This window comes from Rhynchophorus ferrugineus, unplaced genomic scaffold, assembly GCF_030347505.1.
Source record: "Rhynchophorus ferrugineus isolate W39M unplaced genomic scaffold, kcgeb_rfMv2 rfM4, whole genome shotgun sequence".
Lineage (NCBI taxonomy): Eukaryota > Metazoa > Arthropoda > Insecta > Coleoptera > Curculionidae > Rhynchophorus > Rhynchophorus ferrugineus.
This window is the reverse complement of record NW_027472583.1, coordinates 13,631,753-13,651,273: the sequence shown is the minus strand read 5'-3', so window position 1 is coordinate 13,651,273 and position 19,521 is coordinate 13,631,753. Positions and strand designations below refer to the sequence as shown.

Sequence of the window (19,521 nt, the reverse complement as noted above, 5' to 3'; positions counted from 1 at the left end):
CAGTTATCGTGTAAAAGAAAAGAGGTAATATTTAACCGATTTTTAACGAGTTGCTGATGCAACATCGTTACTGCTGCCTTTTTGCATCACTTAACCGGATCCGTACTCCCGCCAATCACCGTCTTAATAGCCGGCCATCCGAACCAATTTGTCGAACGTAAAAATCTGCAAGTAATTCAATTATCGGATCTGGTACGACTTGGATTTAATTGGTCGCAAAAATGACCGTCGTAATGGCGGCCCAACATCAACCGTCTTCTTCTTCTTCTTCTCCTCCGGTGTCTTCCTTTCTGGTACGGGTTTTTGTTGCTGTTGTTGTTGTGGTTATTCGTTCTCTTTGTCGCCGTTTCGAATTTGACGTGGAAGTCGGTGTGGGCCGATCGACGTTTATTATGGCGTCTCGAACCTCGCAAAAATGGTTTCTGCGGGACTACCTGATCAATTTTTAATTAGGCGATGTTAACAGGCTGCCGATTGGTAAAGTGATGTCGGCTATTTTATCGGATATTAACCGATGATGGACGATTTACCGCTTATTAGTGCAGTGTTGTGGTTTAAAGTGCAACGAGGTTCTTCTTAGAATCGTTTGATTTTATTACTTTATAATTTCTTACTCTTTCGTGTATGCATTAGATATTTCGTTGTCACGTAATTTTTTAACACTTGGTTGATAGAAGCGATCATTAGAAATATTGTTAATCGGTAGGAAGCACTTCTTCGTTTCTTTGGAAATTTATCTACGCATTAATTTATTACTTAATAATCCTTTGAAAGAAACAAGCTATTGTTACAGCATACTATGTACTAATAGTATGGACAGTCTATATTTCTATATATATATCTATACATATCTATACAGGACAAAATTATTTCGTCACACTTCGTCGGCGTATCGATTATTGTGAATAATGATCCTCATTTAAGAATATTATATAGTTATAACATCTCAGAGCTGATCACATCCTTCTGATTTATATCCTCTTGAATCCATAGATCCTCTTGAATCCATGAACCCAAGAATAAGTCTGTGTTTTTCAACACGCAAGGGGAACAATTTCATTCCTTGTTTAGTATTTCCAAGGTAAAATTTTGTCAGCAGTCAATTTATTCAATCAATTTATTGTCTAGCAGATCAGTATTACGGTTCTCAAAATACTCAAAAGGCCTTTGAAATTCCTGCTAAGGTAGAATATAATTCCTTTTAAACTGTACTAAAACATGACGGTTTAAGTCGCTCAATGATTGCTTGATCGCTGTGTGCGAAATTGGTTTTAATTCTTCATTTCTAACAATATTTTTGTGGTAAACATGTAAAAGTTCAAAAATACCTGACCGTAATAGTGTTGTAGTCTTGGAATTATACAGAATGATATATACACAGGATACAGACAAAATAAGACTTCGAAAGAGCCACATTTTATTCTTGATTGTAATATTTTCTCTCTTTTTGATATTAGGGTTCTACCTAACAACTCCTTGTTTTATTTGTGTTTATTTTTAATATTTTTCTATGTCTTTATATTATGTTAAAAAAAAACTACTCACCGTTTTTATACATTTAATACATTTAATACATTTAATTTTTATTAAAACTAACATCAAGGTATGTAGACACTTTCTTTTCGGTGTACCCAATATTGGATAGTTTTTAATTTTTTATACTAATATTCAACGAAAATATGTTCAATAAAAATTCCTTGGTAGTTTCAATTACTAAGCAAAATTAAGCAGCTATTTGATATTTATCGGAACAAGCAAAGCGACAAAACATCGTTTGCGACTTTATAACCTCTTCTTATCCCATTTGACCAACGAACAGCTTTTTCATTATGATTCGGTTACATGTTCGAAAAGATCAAACAGCATTGCATCTCATTTTAACTAGAATGAAATGAGAAGGACATATTGGCTTGAAATAAAACGAATAGATAAACTGCAATGGGCGATACATTATCCATCTTGATGACATGAGTTCACTGCTATTTTGGATATACTATAATGTATATTAGACGTGCTTAATGTATGTATATACCGCTTGGTCCGCTTGTTAATTTTACTATATCAGTATTTTTAATTCTTAGGGATTGGGGTATAATCCCTGCTATTTTAATCGCTCTGTTTTCACTTTCCAGCATTTTTTTCTCTAGCTTCTTGTTTACTTATTCCCTTTTTTCCTGATTTCAGCACTTTTCACCTTATCACTTCTTCACTAATACTATAAAATTATATGGTTTAATTTTTTGAGTCTGTAACCTAATACGTCGGTACCTATTAGGAAACAGACCAGCACATTTCACTTGCTCACCATTCAAGTAGGTTTAAAATAGATGGCCGGATAGTCAGGACCCTGTTACATAACATATATTTGATGATTACTCGTTCAATTTCTCATTAACTTTAATTATTCACTCTTGCAACTATAAATTGCTTTTTCAATTTGTGTTTCCAGATTTTTTTTAATATTTGCCAGTTTATTTGATAACCTAATACATATGGCAACGTCAGAAATAATTAAACATAGCATGCAGTGATGTTATTTAAGCTGTTGCTATACAGATAATTTATCGGGCAATACTGTGTTACATTTATCTATATCTTTATATATTTTAAAATAAATAAGTTCAAATTATGACAAGGTTTTTCCAATTTCAACAGTACAACTTCTCGCATTATTATCATTATTATCAAACCTCATAATTAAATTTGATATTTCTGAGTTTATTTACTTTTGTTCGATTTGGTGGCTAGTGCGAATTGTATTTAAGGTTTATTTCGTAGTAGGCCTTGAAAATACTTTCGTTTTTTTTTAAGAATATTGGTTGAGCAACGTGAACATTGATTTGGCAATTACGGGTTATTTCTTACGATCGATTGTCCTTGATACTGTCTTGTTGTTTATGTACACGAAATACTCAAAAGAATGAACTAATGTGAAATAGATAATATGTAAAATTATCCGAAACACGAATATTAAATGTAACTGTTGTTTTGAACTTGCGAACATATATCATTCGGGCAATTAGTGGCCTCGAGATTTTAAGAAATGAATGACATTAGTCTGGACATATTATATTAACAATTAACGCTGGTTCTATATATAGCCACAATATTTATTGAGGACATATACTAAGTGTTTTTATTGTTGCTTGTTTCTGCGTTTTGTTTTTTATAGACACTGTACGTTTAACGACATCCGATATTCAATTGAGTTTAAAAATCTAATTTTGTAATTAATGCTAGTAGTAAAATTATATAATTAGATACGCATGTAATGTAAAATTGCATTTAAGTGACTATAAATATATGCAATAATAAGTATCAATATAGTATATATTAAGCATTAATTTTTTTTCACTATTTATTAATTGTTACAAATTACACATTCACAAAAGATGACGCCACAGGGGTACCCAAATTGGTGAACGGAAATTTTAATCTATCAAGGCATTTTTTCAAAATTAATCACAATTAGATTTTCCAATTAGACACATTCGTTATATATGTATATCTAATTAAATAAACATTACTAATATTAAGCTCAATAAGCCCCATTTGTGGGAAGCTTTTAATAGCAAAGAATTAATCGCAGTGAAAATAGAAAAATATGACGAACCTAGTGTTAGTGAAACACTAGGAATAGTTACAGAGGTTCAAATTAGGCAATTTCTATATAGTACAGTTCCTATGATAAGATGATTGAAGTAAACAAAATTAGCTTCAAATAAGTTTGAAGACTTTGACGTTTGAGTTACTAAAAGAACATTGTTACCAAATTCGGTAAAAACCTGTCCCTTCATTAGAGGTTACCGGGCAGGCCATTTCTTGCCGACTAGAAATATTGCGAGAGAATTAAAAGATGGACATTTGCTGCCATATAAATTAACAGGTCCGTTGAAAAGTCCCCGGCCTACCATAGTAAAACACATTTTCGTGCCAAATTTTTTTTTTATTCAACATAATTCCCTTTAACGGTAATACACTGATTATAGCGATCCTCCAATTTTTCGATACCATTTTTGAAGTACTGTTTGTCCTTTGCTTCAAAATAGGCCTCAGTCTCGGCGATCATCTTTGAGATCCGAGAACTTGAAATAGTCGCTGGGGGCTAGAACTGGAGAATACGGTGGATGAGGAGGCAATTCGAAGCTCAATTCATGGATTTTTGCCATCGATTTCACTGACTTGTGACACGGTGCATTGTTTTGGTGAAGCAGCACTTTCTTTTTCTTCAAATGCGGCCGTTGTCCGGCGATTTCGTCCTTAAAACGGTCCAATAACGCTATATAATAGTCACCGTTGATGGTCCTTCCCTTTTCAAGGTAGTCAATGAAAATTATTCCATGTGCGTCACAAAATACAGGCTACATAATCTTACCAGCCGACTGTTGCGTTTTTCCACGCTTTGGAGCGGTTCCACTCGGTCACTGTCGATTCGACTTCGGAGTAAAATGAAGGAGCCATGTTTCATCCACTGTCACATACCGACGCAAAAACTCAGGTTTATTACGCTTGATCATTATCAAACACTGCTCCGAATCATCAACTTGTCGTTGTTTTTGGTCAAAAGTGAGCTCGCGCGGCACCCACTTTGCACAGAGCCTTTTCATACCTAAATATTCGTGCATGAAAAAGTAATATTTTATCAACACGCGAAATTCCTTTTTAACCATTTTTTTTTCACAATAACAAAAGTTGCTTCACTCAAAATGCTGTAATTCACAAACTAATGATCCGACAGCTGTCAAATTTATTCTAATGGCGCCATCTATGTGTCGGACCGGGGACTTTTATATTGACCTGATGAAACCTAGATAAATTGAAATGTTTTTTTATATGTCGAATGTTTGTATGATGAAAATTGGATTCACTTCCATATCAACCTTTGCACATCTACGACGAATTATCAATATTAACAAATGACAAATATTATTTGAGAAATTTCTTTTTATTTCTTTTTTATTGTATATGGCGGCACCAACTCGCTGTCTTGCACTACAAGTTAGTAAAACTGGGTGAATCAATTATTGGAATACGCCTTTGAACTCATCTTTTACGTTAACGTTAAGTTAATGCTTATGTCAGATATTAAATGAAAAGCAGCTCCAGTATCAAGAAACTTGTTTTGCTAATTATATTTTCCTACTTTTATTGTGTTAGTTAATACGCAAATCATTATAGCGTGGGTTATTTTACCATGTTACTTATTAATCTCATAACTACGCATAATTGCGTTTGGATTTCACCTACAGATATACCATTACACCAAGTTTGAACTCTATATTATTTAGTTCCCAACCTATTTCAGTAATCTTTCATTATGTTGTGTTGAAAAGAAAACAATGTTGATTAATAATTTTTATATTTTTTGTGAGATTTGGTTCAATTTTTATGACACTAAGAAATTACATTTTTCTCTAAAATTAAATATCTTTGTTATGTTGGTTCTCCTGTGATTATCTTTTTATTTAAAAAAAATCATCAAAACACTAAATAGAAGGGTTATTGATTAAAAACAATACATAGTGGTTGGTTTGTAACTTTAAAAAATAATGATTTTAATGTTGTGTATGAAGATTCTGCCGCTGCTGTTGTTGAAGATAAACTTTGCCATATCGAAAAATTTTGAAGATGGAATGGAATCAGAACTCAAAAGCTCCAAATTATTTGAATCACTTTTCACAGGAATTATTTAGAGACAAACAATAAATAATAATATAACAAGACAATAAATAGGGATACCTAAAACTTCTCAAGTATGAAAAATGAATGTAATAAGTATACTTGGCAGGGTAAAAATTTTATGTCTTTCTAATTTTTATGTCAATGATGATCACATTATGCATTGCACTGTACCTTCTGGAATTTATTTTATTAGAAATTATCTACGACATAATATTTTAAACTAATTTTTAACCTGATTACTGAGAAAACAGTTTCACTTGTCTGTTTAGAATGAAATCATTATTGCCATTTTAACATAAAACTTTAAAGTTAAAGTTAACTTCAACAATAAATGAAAGCATGCACTGATACTGTTTAGATAATAAGGAAAACATCATTTGAAAGAAGTCACTAGTAATAATGTGAAGTAGTTTTAAGACTTAAATATTGATATACTCCAAGCTTATGTGTTGGTAAGGTAATAAATAACCAACACCTTAATATTGCAATTATATATTTACTAGATTTAACAATTGTTGTACTTGTTACGAAAACTACGAAACTAGCAATAACATCAAGATTGTCATCACTCAGTATTTAAACATCATACAAGCAAATTCAATTGTTCTTCATCTTCTAAGGCGATTTTAACACATTAAAAAGAATGAAAATAATGATTCAATGCTTAATTTGCAGTGTATAGTGATTGACTGAGTGAAGTATTATAAATAGTCTTAATATTTGTAGAAGAACACATACACAATCGGTAATACATGAAGGTTATGTAATTGATAGATGTTCAATATTTCCATTTTATTTCCTATGCCTTCTATTCTTATTAGATTTTTCGAAACTAGTAGCGCCTTCTTCTGCCGAATGGAGAAACTAATTTTTATAAAAAAATTTACCTCTTCAAATAATATTGTTATAAGTATGTTAAAAATTCTTCTCCTTGTTAGCGCAATAGGAATATTCGATTATCTAGGCAAGGTTTTAACAATACAATAAGAACATACGGCTTAACTAGTGTCCTTGAAGTCTTCTATAGTAAAACGTTGACCTCTTACATCTAGTGATCTGAACGATATCATATAACGACTATTTGATTTTAAATTTTATTATATATAATTGTTCTACCAAAGATTTCTATTTTCAGAAACAACGGTAAAACTTTTTAAAAGTTTATATTTTAACATAGGTTATCTGTTAAAATTCAGTACTGTTTATTACTAAATATTTTAGAGAATACTGAAAATAGAGTGGTGTATCTTGTTACCATATTTTTTAACTAACATGAAGAGGTATCAGTTTTACGTGTGGTTTAAATCTAATCAGACTTCAGACTTCCCCATGACATATTTTACAATAGATAATTTTTTGTCAAAATTGATTTAATTTTACCAGTGTGGATGTAATCAATTGAATATGTTGCTAAAGCTACAAAGAGTAGCTGCTATTTTCACCTCCTACAAATATAGAAATTTTGTTTTAAAAATATTAACAAATTAGACACCCAATTGTACGAAAAAGAACACCAGCTTTCACAACTGTACTCATGTTTTTCTCAATCAGAGATATAATGTTCTACGAAAAGAGATAAGTATAATTCTGTTTATACTTTTAATTAAATGTATATTTTTCCCGTTATCGTAAGTCAGTTATGTAACATACGTAATTAATTTCTAATGCGTTATTAAATTATTTATAAGTAGGAATAATTAATATGTTATCTGTATTATATTTTGTGGTATTTTATCAGTATGTTTTTAATTTAATATTGAATTTGTGTGAAATTTTATTTATCATTATTGTATAGGCATTATATAATATATGATATGATATATCAGCTTATTGCTTAAGATATGTTACAGACTCATGATTAGAACAGCCATTCATATTATTATTCCAAGATGATTTCAAACAAATACATTATATTAGTAGACCATTATATATAGAAAATATAGTAAAATATTCATATTTAAATTGGATAGTAAATAAATCATATTTAAAACGAAATGGTAAATTAATGGATACTTGTATAATATGTCCAACGATTACATACAACTAATACATACAAAAAAGTGTATTCTGATACCCCCAAAATGAACTTCTAAATACTGTGATGGACATTTTCGATTATTTAAGCAGGTTGACATGACAAATTGGTATTTGGCTTGAAAATGTTTACAGGAAAATGATTTTAACATAGTGGGTAGCGTAATAAAATAAGTTATGTATTACAGAAGAGAAAAGAGCCACATTATCATGGCCACCACAACAGAGCCCTGAACATTTTACGTTAAAATCAAAGCTAGCAAATCTGCAAGTAAATAAGTTTTATTTGCCCTACTGGCATTAACTCACTACTGAATTAAGATTAAAGATTTAATGAACAAATTAACTGAATGAAGGTCCCGAAGATATCAGGAAGTATAGGGTATCTTAGAATTTACTTAAGATTTTAGTTACATAGAACAAAAATTTTTTCAAATTTTATTTACGTAGTCATCATATTTACAATATATTGTAGAGATTAAATGATATGATTGGAACACAAATATGAAGCGACACTTTAATTAAATTATTACTCACTCAGTCTCACTGAATTATTAAGTAAGTGCATTCCTGGCATTCCTGCAACATTAAGTAAAATTATTTTTATATTATTAAGAATTGTTCGACTAAAGGATTCCTTTGTTCTATATCATACGCAAGACAATTTGTAGTTCTGAATGAAAATGGCCAAAGGATGTTAAGTAAAATGTAAATCTAGAAAGAAAACCCTAGAGAAATTTTATGACTACCAATTTGTAATTGGAAAGTCAAGGCTTAGGAGTTTGAGCACTAGGAGTAAATATATTAAGGACAATATTAAGAAGCACATGTAATCTTCGTAAATTTGCACGATGAGCATGTTGAACTGTGGAGGGAGTTCTTCATGAGACTCTACAATCATTAGCAGATATGCTATCAATTGACATACCAGAAACTTCAATTCTTTAAATTACCTAATTGTTTTTTAATATATATACTATAGTCAAATATCAATTTAAAAATTGTTTTATTCCTATATTCTCTATTTCAAAATACTAACATGTATTGGTTCGTTTATTACTCCATACATATGTTTTTAATATAAGGGTACGAATATGTGATCTATATACTTATACTCTGGAGTTGTTACAATTTTGGAAATAATGTGATTTATGGTACTTTATTATAATCTTCAGTCGCGTAGTATTTTACACGTATTAATACTTTGTTGATTATTGAAAGCTAATGAAAATTAGATATAATTAAATGCAATTTTAATTTAATATATTTAACAAATTGAACTGACTTTAAAAAATAAATAAGGAATTCACTAAAAATTAAAAAATAATAAAACTTAGATTTTTAACACAATTTTAAGTATTATTATATGATTTCAGTTGTCAATGTCTACATGTCTACTGACACCTAAATCTTACTTCGCACTAACGCTCCGAATAACACTCGTTATGGATTCTATGGGGATATTGCGCTGAATCAGTTTGTTGGATACGTAATATGGAACATCGACGATAACTTGCAACACTTTATTCTGGAACTTCTGGAGGATATCTAAGTTCTATTTGCCAAAGGTACCCTACAGTTCAATACCATAGGACAAAATGGGCCTAAGTATTGACTTATACAGTAAAACGTTGTTTTTTAATGATAATTTAGATTTATGCCCATGATTTACAGTTCAATTGGTTTAGTTTAACTTCAAGCTTTTTGCGATTTGCACTCTATATTTTTATCACTATAAGTTCATGATTATTCAATTTTACTGAGAAGAAAATAATTTGAAATAAAATATGTACACGGTAATCGTTTTATCTATTTACAATATTATCTAAACTACTATCAACTGATCTCTTTGACGTTGGTGACTTCCTTATTAATTTTTTCCGTATGAGGAAAAATAGAGCTTCAGTCTCTGGGATCCGCTACCTAGCCTAGATGATTTGACAAATGTTCTAACTAAACTAGAACCACAAAAAATATTTTACGCGACGTCCGATTAGGGGCTAAACGCTTTAACAATTACATCATACAATAGAAGTAATAGCATGCAATATTTCTACGATGTCTTATATACTATAGCTTGTGCTTCAAAAGCAAATTGAATGGCTTTTACTTTAAACGACTTTGGATTTTCCGTCACATCAGTTCAACAATAACATTATACCCAAATATCTGATTATTTTAGATAAAAAATATGTGAAAACCTTGAAATTTAAGCGTTATCCTCGTTTTCAACAACCCCCCCCTCCTCAATATATCCTGATTTGGTTCCAATGGGATGACTTCGGAAGTGAAATCTTTCGAATAAAAAGGGATTTTGAAAATCGGCACACAAATGGAAGAGAAATGAGAGAAATCGACGAACATACATTAAAAAAATATATACAGATGGACATAGAACCTCCTCCTGTTTCGAAATCGATTAAAAATGTTAGTGAGTGTTAATTCTTAAGATAGTTTGTTGATATTTTAATATTTTTTATTTTTTAAATATATATTTTAAAGTCTTCTTTTACCAACCTAGGGTTTATATGGACTGAGCCTAAAATTTAAAATGGGCTGCGAACTACGGTCTTCAGCATTAAGCCTACCGACTGGCGAGTGACCAACTTTAGAAATCACCCCAGAAGACATCCGGTCTTACGCAGCCTGATTACTGGCGTGACCGGGATCATTTTCCTTGTCGGATTTTATACTCTTGCCTAGAACATTCACAAATTTTAAACAATCATAAACATAAATTTACGACCATGCCTCAAGCAGGATTCGAACCCGCGGTTATCGCAACAGTAGGAGGACCGTCCCATCGCCTTTACCACTGCGCCACCAAGGCGGCTTTTTAATTTATTATTTTAATTAATGTTCAAATACACTTCTGGTCTTATATTGAAAATACTGTGAAATTTTAGAAGCCTATCATTTTACAATTAGTCCTATTACACTATTATCACAGAACATAATTAGCTTAATACAATGTGGCCGAATTTCGGCCAGAGGGCGATCACTTGTATCACATTATTAAGCTCCCTTTCAGATTGCATGTAAAAAACTATCGTTAGCTTTTAGACGGAACAAACTTTTTAACGAAAACAAAAAATATGTTTATAAAAAATATATACCATTAACCAGATTGAATCATTAAAATAAAAATTATGTTATGTTCGAATCCATTCAATGGTGTTACGTAAGAAGCGGCGGTGGTGCCGGTTTTACTCCACGAAATAACAGCTCAGTCGCACATAATAGTGTTGTACGACGTCACACGTAGAGTAGCGAGCCGCCGGCGCCGTCACATTTCGATCATTGCGTACGGGAAACACGAATAACTCGCACACCACGGTCCCGTTATACCGGCGATCTGTCAGTTTTACCCGCCAAATCGCGCGTTAGAAGTGTCCGAAAGCCGAGAGGCCAGTTTTTCCGATTCGGACTCTTTTCCCCTTAATCCTGTCGCCACACGGACGAATCGAATCGGCCGTGACTGTCTAGAGTGCGAGTGTAAGCCGGTTCGACGGACCGCCACCGACCACCAACCGATTTCCTGTTTTTGGTAAGAATTTGCGCTTTTATTTTGGTACTTCGCCGGGTTCGGTTCGTGCGATTCCATGCCGTAACGATTTTCCTTCGTTCTATTATTTACCATCGTCGCGGAGATGGCGTTCTAATCCGCACGGTCGCAGCACAGATTTCCATTGTTTACATGCAATTACCAAACAAGTTGGCCTGGATTTGAATCGTTTGTTTGTTTTTGTTATTGACGTTATTTAACTCGGCTAACCTTTGCCGGTATTCGATCGGTTACGGGTACTGTATTATGGCATTCTTTAGATTCTTATCGATTAGTCAGTTGAAATAGGCCACCTAAAAATACACACATTTAAAATCACACAATAGTGTTTATCAGGAATTTACTTTGCCAAAAAAAAACGAAGAAAGCATCAACTTTTAAGTGTGATTTATAGCCCATAAATTACACCATTTCACCGAGTAATATTATCTGCAGATATAAGAAACATGATGTAATGGGTGTTTTTTAGATTAACAAAGCTTTAAATTGAAATAAAACCCTTTAGTTTTACAAAATTCATAATTAATAGTATAATAATACATTTAATTTCTAATTTGCCTAATTTTTAGGGATGCGATGGTATCTAGTAGTGTTGGGAACTATCGACTGAAATCGACTATCGACTATTTATTAATTGACTACTTTTTACTATCGACTGTTTCAGTCGACTGTTTTCAGTCGCTATTTTCTGTCCTACTGATTTTGTTACTATTTACTATCGACTGTTTTAGTCTAAAAGTACTAGTTACTATTTCTGGTTCTACTTGATTCATTCGACTGAATTTTTACGTTCTCGCTCTGTCGTCCTAGCCACGACCTTAACAATAATATGCCGAACTTAGGCTTATATAGATTTATATGTAATATGATGTACTATGTAGTATGATTTGAACATATTATATATTAATAGAGCACCATTTTGGAGCGATATTTTTCAAGATTGTTAATGTAATAGGGTAAAAAGATTAAAATCGTGAATGATAAAAAGTAAAAATACTTTTGATTGTTTTTATGGAAATAATAGGTAGTATTTCGATTACTCTCTCTGAATCATTGTTAATATTTCCGTTCAATAATAAATAAAGCATTTACTTTATTTAAAAAAGCTCTGGTAGTTATAATGGAATCATTTTAAATTATGTCATGAATTTTTTTTCTACTACCGTTGAAACATATAAACACATAAAAGATTAACTGCTCCAAGCAATTCCCTCCATCCTTTCCTCTTTCACAATTTATACAGGAAAGGGTTCGTACATCTTCGTCTGACATGAATTGAAAAAAGCAGTTGAACCGTGCATTTGACTGAAAATGGAAATTTAACTGTTTTGCAATCTACTGTTTCGACTGTTTTCAGTCGACAGTTCCCAACGCTAGTATCTAATAATCCTAAGTGTTAAGTATAGGAGATAACACAACGTTGAATTAAAATATGCATGTGTATTTTCTCTCTTCGTTACGTAAGGCATTTAAATAACTCAAATTAAAAAAAAATCAATCATCATTTTTAAGAAATGAAGAGATGATGATTCTTCTCATTTTTAAGGGTGCAATGGTATCTAGCACTAAGTGGTTAAGCGTAGGATGATGTTTATGCTTTGTTACAGATGGTGCAGATCACATTTTCTCAGGATGCAGACTGCATTCTCCTTGTAAGCCTTTCAAGCAATTTTCTTACGCTAGCTACTTATTTCTTGTCAACGACTTTGTCTTATGTTCAAAAGACTATGTACCTGATATATATAATTCTTGTTTGATGTTCGGGATTAGACTTTTTATTGAGTTTCTTGTGATCTTACAGTGGGCTAGAACAAAACACGTATATGTAACTTAGTTTGTTAGATTTTCCAATCTAAAATACTCAGACATCCACTTTCCTAAGCTTTTAAAGATCAAACTAGCTCTTGATATTTCTCTGTTTATTATCACAATCAGCGATCTTCCATCGGATTGAGATCTCGATGAGTGAAAGTTATTTTACATGTTGAGAATGTTGTTTTTGCTCTACATATGTTTAATTTTATCATGTATAAGTTCTGGTTTCGCGCATATTGTTTTAGAGATACATTTTCAAACATACCAGCTAACAGGTCAATTGAAAAGCTTTGGCAAAATCAGTTTTTTTTTTATTCGACATAATTCCCTTCAAGGGTGATACACTGATTATAGCGACCCTCCAACTTTTCGATACCATTTTTGTAGTACGATTTGTCCTTTGCTTCAAAATAGGCCTCAGTTTCGGCGATCACCTCTTCATTCGACGAAAATTTCGACCAGCGAGAATTCTTTTGAGATCTGAGAACAGGAAATAGTCGCTGGTGGCCAGATCTGGAGAATACGGTGGATGGATGGATTTTTGCTATCGTTTTCACTGACTTGTGACAAGGTGCTATGTCTTGGTGAATCAACACTTTCTTTTCCTTCAAATGCGGTCGTTTTTCGGTGATTTTGTCCTTAAAACGGTCCCATAACGCTATGTAATAGTTGCTGTTGATGGTCCTTCCGTTTTCAAAGTAGTCAGTGAAAATTATTCCATGCGCATCCCAAAATATAGACGCCATAACCTTGCCAGCCGACTGTTGCGTTTTCCCACGCTTTCGAGCGGATTCATCGTGTGCATTCCACTCGGATGACTGTCGATTGGACTTCGGAGTGAAATGATGGAGCCAAGTTTCATCTATTATCACAGATCGACGCAAAAACTCAGGTTTATTACGCTTGATCATCTTCAAACACTGCTCCGAATCATCAACTCGTCGTTGTTTTTGGTCAAAAGTGAGCTCGCGCGGCACCCACTTTGCACGAAGCTTTCTCATACCCAAATATTCGTAAACGATATGATGTACACGTTCAGTTGATATCTTTAGAGAGTCTGTTATTTCTTTCAATTTCAATTTACGGTAATTTAAAATCATTTTGTGGATTTTTTAAATGTTTTCGTTGGTAACAACCTTTTTTGGGCGTCCGCTGCGTTCACCGTCTTCGGTGCTCATTTCACCACATCTAAACTTAACATAGCATACCAATCTTTAATGGTTGATTTTCCTGGGGCAGTGTCTGGGAACTTAGCATCAAGCCAAGTTTTTCCTTAGCTGTATTTTTTTCCATTTTTTCCATTTTTTCCAAAATTTTATAATTCACAAATTATTGCTCTAAAATATATGGATTTAATTCTAGTAGCGCCATCTATGTGTCAGGTCGGATACTTTTCAATTGACCTGTTATATAGTTAGTATACGGACCTTTACCAACGCTAACATTTTACTGCCTCTACACTGCCGCTAATTATTCACGATAATATAGTATGAGTTGTTAATCTTTGGCATGAAACTGCAGAATGATTGTTGGATCTTAATCCAATAACTATCTTATAAACAAACTATTGTTATTTATAAACATATATAAATGAGTGGGTGGGTTTACGACATAACTGGTAGAGAGTAATGTTTTTAAATGGCCAGTAAATCTATCAAAGGCACTATTAGATTACATTTTTAATTTGTTTAAGGAACGATTAAATATGTTTCACTGTAACATATTATTACACACTATGATATCGTTCATTTTAAAATTAGTTGACGCTAGGGTTGGTAATGTAGATATATGATTAGATGTTACTCTCGCTGGCAAGAACGTCCCGGGTTAGAATCCCGAATTTTAGCAGAAAGAGCATCAGATAATGTATATTTTAAATTAGAGGAAGGCGTATAGAGTACCATTATTTGTATTAAATCACTACAATTATTACTAGAGACAAGATAATTCAAACTTTATACAAGAAAGTTTTATTTTGGTTGTGCACAGCATATCTATCAAGATACGAAATCAGCATCTCATATATTTTCCACAAACTATCAGAGGGCCTCTCTCAAGAGTTAACAGACTTTCATTTGTTAAAAGTAAGATATATTATGAGTATATATGTTAACTGTAGCCTAAAATACTTATTTCTATGTTTTAGTTAACCTACTCACCAAAAATCCCTATTTAATGCCGTGACTAAAATCTATAGGAACAATAAGGTCTACATTACGACATTGTTATGATTATGTGGTGTGATAACGTCGTAAACAAAGTTGTATTTGTATTGCACTTGTGTATAAATAGAGTTTTATAATGGACATTGCACTATGATGAATGTGAAAGACCTATTTATTATCTTTGTGCTTGTTTTCATTACGGGATTAAATAATTTTTTATGATTTAGCACAGATGTTACTGATGTTAGTTTTCATTGACTTACTAAATTATTTACTATGGCCGGAAATATATATTTTTTAAATTTATTTATTAAAACTTGCATTCAGCTAATAATCAACTTTAATCTTACTTAACCTATTAACAAACAGTTAAAACTAAGCTTCACAAACAATTTCTCCAAGAGTATAGCCATAAATAGCAATAAAGGAATAGAGCGATATCATTCAACTTCATTTTCTTCAACTTCATTTTCTTTCTTTCATTCAACTTCAACTTTTATCAGGTTTTGCTCTCGTCATAATGATACCAATTCAGCAGTATTCCATGCCTCTGGCGCATAGCTTAACTAACCAAGGTCTTTCTTTGAAGTGTTTTAAGAATGTTTTTCGTAACAAGGTCATCAGCCTGATGCTTCTTTTAAGTTAAGTGGTACTTAATTTCTTCCAGAACTAACTAATCTAAGTAACCATTGCAATTTTTTTAGAACAGTTATCGGAATTGAGAACAATATTCTCTTGGTTTCGACTGGTCCAGATGTTTTGCAAATATGTTTGCTTTTTTAAAATCCTTTTGGGCCCATCTCCCATGGTGCTTTCTAATAGAATATGTTATAATTTAAGATGTTTAGTTATTTTCCAGAATGAATTCTCGACTTTACTATTCACGGAGAGTTTCGTTATGACACGATATGATTCTTTTTTGTGAATGAATTATCCAATACCCTGTAATATTTTATATATTAAAATATAAACACTTACAGTCCTACATGTGGACAAACTGGTCTATATTTTAGACTTGACTAAGATATCATCATCACGTCTCTTATCATTCTATGAGTCAGAGAATTTTATTGTATATTTGGTTATGGTTTATATTAGGTTTGCATAATGGTCTCATTTTCATATATTTTATCTATATTCTAAAATTCAAAAATCACCGATTACTTGTAGTTTTAGAGATATAAGTCACATGTCCTATATACAACATCTATACAGTTGTTGAAACTTGTTTTACGATATTGAGGCGCTTATTAATTGCCAAAATATAACTAATCTCGCTGTTCGAAGTTTATGAATGGTGATAATTTTGCTGTAATGATAATTTGATAGTATTTGAGTCGCAATTTCTACTTTTTAATTTTTTAATTTCAGCATTATGACTTATAATCTAACACTTCTTTATATTTCTTTAAATCATGTAATAGTGCATAGTGCACTTATCTTCATTTATATTACTAGAGAATTTGAAAATGAAAAGACGTTGAATGAATTTTTTGTGGCTGTGGTTTCACAAGCACCTGCAAGTATACATACCTATGGAAGCAGAATCGTCAATAAAAAAGGAACAGTGAAACAGTGGATTCCTACAATTCTGCTAGAAAAATGCTGTTTGGCTTATTCCATAAAAACTTTCACTTCAAATTTATGAGTTGCAAGGATAAAATTAAGACAGTGTAAAAGAATAAAGTGGCATATATTGAATTAATCTGAGTTGAGCCTTCTCATTCGAAATCCTGATGTATTCAGGGGGAACAAAATTAGTAAATGGTCTAAATGATATGGCGGTCTTTCACAAACTGATATCAATTTTTGGATGGTGCACAATTAAAAACTAGCAAAATAAACGTTCGGCAATATCTAATTTGATTTATATACTGTTTAATTTTTTTTTAGATTATTTGCGTTTATTTATCCTTTTTTCTACCATAAATTCTTCAATATAATATATTGTTCTCATTAATCAGTTCCCATTATTATTTTGCAAATAGATAAATAGAGATACTTGGTGAACACAGCAAATAACCTCGCTACAGCCATACAGCGCTACAGCTATACAGTAATACAGTTTTCTAAATTCTGTGTTCTTAATATAGTTCAATATTTAGGGTTCAAATTTACTTATATGTGATCGAAAGATCTTTAAGGTTACATAACTTCAAATATATTTTTATCAATGATTATTAAATTATTTGATATGTATTAATGTTTATCAGTTTATGTATCTTGTTGCTGCTTCCTACAGCTGGATATATAAATGTTTATTTGTTCAGACATCAGCTTCCTAGTCATGTCTAATTATTATCAGTTGGTTTAAACCTTGACATTATTAATGGCATGCCAAGAAACTTGAAGATTCTATATTTACTTTAGTAACAGAATTGTATCTCATAATTTTGTACCTTATAAGTTTATAATTGTAATATTCTAATTTGGGAATTTTATATTAGGAATATTAACTGTATATAAATTAAAATAATTATGGTTAAGGGGCTATACCTACCGTGGCTCCCTGAAACTGAATCTTTTTTTATTTTGTCTGGTGCAAAACTCTTAGGTTATATTTGCATACGTTATATTTTTTATATAAATTTTTGGATAGAAAGCGGAATTGTATTTTCCAATATATTAATATTTATTGGCAGTAATGCTTGTGCAGTAATGCATGTTCTGTTTTTTTAATCTATGTTAAAGGTAATCACGGCTATGGTTTTTTGACTTTATACTGACCAAAATTAACAACAGAGTTCTAGATCTTAAGGATGAATAAAATAAAATTATAGAAGGTCTAGAATACCGTTCTAGAATATCTCATGCATTATATAAGCTAATAACATTCAAGAAATCAACTCGAATGTGAACCCCTGGACATATGAGAACTATTACAAAATCGATTACCAGCAAGTCCATTTACCAACAACATTTTTAAGAAACATTTTTTATGATCGATCTAACACTTATTTTAATTCCAATAAGCGGAAAGTTTTTTCTAAATAAATTTGCAGATATTTCGGAGATGATTACTTGAGAAATAGCAAGGAACAATTCGATAAACCGTAATAAGGACAAATTGATGATTGCTGTTTTGCTGTTTATAATTATGTATTCTATCATTTTTTTATCGATATTTCGTGGCAATGTAATAATACATCCACAAAATCTACGACCATATAGTTTATTTTCATTACAAGACAGAAACAATCAATATTTCGTTACAACAAAGAAACAAACAATTGTATATGCCAGCACAGCAAAATACGTTGGCATGACCCTGGATACAAAGTTCACATGGAAGGAGCATATAAAAAGGAAATGCGATGAATTCAACATCGAGTTTAAGACAATGTATTGGTTGCTTCGCCGAAACTCCGAGCTACAAAAAAATTTATTGTATATTAACAGATACTGAGACCGGTGAGGAGCTATGGAATTCAGCTGTGGGGCTGCGCCAATGACTCCAGTGTCCAAGTGATTCAAAGGTTCCATAATAAGATGCTGCGGTGTATTGTGAATGCGCCTTGGTATGTACGCGTTTGTGACCTCCGTCGCGACCTTGATATTAATATGGTTACGGACACTATTAGAAGATTTGCTAATTCCCATCAAAGAAGACTCCAGTAACACATCAATACGGAAGCATGCAGACTTCTAAATATGCTATGTCATTAGACGTCTCAACCTTCTGATCTTGCAAATGCTTGAACTCTAAACGATTCAGTCGAAAGTAACTTAGTTGTAGTTGCTTATTAGTAGGTTGAGTCAGATTACATTTAATTGTTAGTTGTATACTAGTTTTACTAAATACATTTTTATAAAACCTCTGCAAAACTCGAACCAATATTTGTTTTGAAAAACAATTTAGTGTCTACAAAATGATTAATTATATAAAATCAAGATCATTAAAAGTTGCCCTTTTTATATTTATTATAATCCTTTATATTTTATTTGATTCTTATTATATTATAATCAGATGCAATGTTTGGATTCCAAAAAATATGGAAGTACACAGTATAGAGTGGAATGGTCTTTTAAAAAAACATTAAGTTACTTCCATTTTTCTTGTTACATTATTGATCCAATGTCTTCTGACCATTTAACAATAGTATAAGAGATCCCCTCTCATTGACTTGCATATAAGAATCTTTTCTAGTATATTTCAGTAACTATAAATTGTATCGCAACAGAACAATTGTCTTAAAAATATCAGATGGTAGTTTGTTTAAAATTTTGCATGAACATGATGCGTAATCTATAAGTTTACAT

The 19,521-nt window shown here is 31.8% G+C and overlaps 1 long non-coding RNA gene across 1 annotated transcript in view; it reads left to right on the top strand.

Annotated features, from left to right (window-relative positions):
• The first annotated feature begins 11,015 nt into the window (after window positions 1–11,015).
• The window catches only part of LOC143195204 (uncharacterized), a 68,787-nt gene continuing 60,281 nt past the window's right edge, over window positions 11,016–19,521 (top strand). Inside the window, exon 1 of the long non-coding RNA XR_013005494.1 lies at window positions 11,016–11,263. This is a non-coding gene — a long non-coding RNA (uncharacterized LOC143195204). The remainder of the gene's footprint in view (window positions 11,264–19,521) is intronic.